The following is a 2,166-nucleotide window of genomic DNA, read 5'->3' as shown; positions in this document are numbered from 1 at the left end:
AGCAGTCCGGCGATTGCTTTAGCACTCCCTCAATGGCGTGAGGGGTGGCAACCATAAGGTTTTGTCCCAAAGTCAGCTTGTCTGCATCCTTGACTAGAAGGGCTGTGGCAGCTATAATCCTCAGACATGGGGGCCACCCTGCTGCTACAGTGTCCAGTTTCTTTGACAAGTAGGCAACAGGGCGCAGCCAGGGTCCTAAGCTTTGGGCGAGGACTCCCTTTGCTATCCCATTATTTTCATCTATGAAGAGCATAAATGGCTTAGTCACATGAGGGAGGCTTAGGGCCGAGGCTTCTAGAAGGCATACCTTTAAGTCATCAAAAGCTTGTTGGTGATGATCTGTCCATTGGAAAGTCTGGTTTTCCTTGGTGGCTTCATATAGAGGTTTTGCCAGTTCCATCAATCCAGGGATCCACAGACGGCAGAAGCCTGCTGTGCCAAGGAATTCTCTAACTTGCCTGGGTGAAGTTGGTGTTGGGATCCGGAGAACAGTCTCTTTCTGGGCATCTGACAGCCAGCGTTGCCCATCCTGGAGGATGTATCCCAGGTATGTCACCCGCTGCTTGCAGATCTGGGCCTTTTTAGCAGAGGCCCGGTATCCCAGATTGTCTGTAGGAGGTCTCTGCTTCCCACCAGGCATATCTCTTGGCTGACTGCTCCTATTAAAAGATCATCCACATATTGTAACAGAGTAAGTCCTGGGTTACATACCCGGAAGTTTGAGAGATCTTCATGTAAAGCCTCATCGAAGATTGTAGGAGAGTTTTTGAATCCTTGAGGCAGCCGAGTCCAGGTGAGTTGGCCGTTGATTCCAATGTCTGGATCATGCCATTCAAAAGCGAAGTATGGTTGGCTCTGTGGGGCTAAGGATAGGCTAAAGAACACATCTTTTAAGTGCAGGACAGTATACCAAATGAGCTGAAGTGTTAGGCTTCCCAACAAAGTATAAGGATTAGGAACTGTTGGGTGTATATCCATTGTTCTTTTATTTACTTCCCTCAGATCCTGGACTGGGCAGTAGTCGTTTGAGTTAGGCTTTTTCACTGGTAGGAGGGGAGTGTTCCAAGCTGACTGGACTGGCTTTAGAACCCCCAACTGGAGGAGCCATCTGATGTGGGGGGTGATCCCCCGTTTGGCCTCCATTGGCATTGGGTATTGTCGTACCTTAACTGGTGTGGCTCCGGGTTTTAGTTCCACCAGTATGGGGGCCCTGTGTTGTGCATATCCCATCCCACCAGTTTCTGCTCAAGCTTGCGGATATTCCATCAACCAGGAAGAATCTAAAAGTTCCCCCTCCTTTGCATGTTTTTGGAAAAGCCTGTATTCTTCTGTTAGATTGGTAGTTACAAGAATTTGGGCTATTGTAGCCTTTAATTTGGGTGAAGATCCACACATGGCAGAAACTTGTGCCCCCTGTTCTGAAAAGGATATCTGGGCTTTCATTTTAAATAACAAGTCACGTCCCAACAATGGATATGGACATTCAGGTATGACCAGCAAGGAGTGGGTCACCTGGTTGGTGCTTAAATTAACAGTCCTCCTAGTTGTCCATTGGTAAGGTTTGGTGCCTGTGGCTCCCTGGACCCAGGTAGTTTTCTTTGTCATGGGCTCCTCTGCTTGTAATAGTACTGAATTTTCTGCCCCAGTGTCCACCATAAAAGTTATTTTCTTCCCCTCCACATCAAGGGTTAGCCTGGGCTCAGGGAGGGGAACTGAGCCCTGTCCCCCTCAGTCACTGTCTTCTTGACTGGCTGCCAGGATATTAGTCCGTTGTTTATTTTTGGGACAATCTCGGACCCAATGTCCTTCCTCCTTACAGTATGCACATTGATTCTTTCTTACCTTAGATTTTGCTCCTTTATTGTCTCCCTTCCAATGGGGTCTCCTCATGCAAGTGGTGTCCTGGGTGGTGAGATTTCCAGTGGCAGCCAGAATTTCCTTAAGGTCTTGACGATGCTTGGTCTGTTGTAGTTCTAAGATCTTAGTTAAATTTCTTTCCTGTCTCCTTTCTCATTTAATTTCTTTTTCCTCTATGCTTTCGCTTTTATCAAAGACCTTTTCCACCACTGCTACTAAGTCCCTAATATTTTTCTCTCCTAACCTTTCTAATGACTGTAACTTTTTCTTAATATCAGGGGCGGCCTGATTAATAAAAGCAAACATGAC

Source organism: Jaculus jaculus, chromosome 14 (assembly GCF_020740685.1).
Source record: "Jaculus jaculus isolate mJacJac1 chromosome 14, mJacJac1.mat.Y.cur, whole genome shotgun sequence".
NCBI lineage: Eukaryota > Metazoa > Chordata > Mammalia > Rodentia > Dipodidae > Jaculus > Jaculus jaculus.
The sequence above is the reverse complement of the archived record's forward strand: the minus strand, read 5'-3'. Positions refer to the sequence as shown.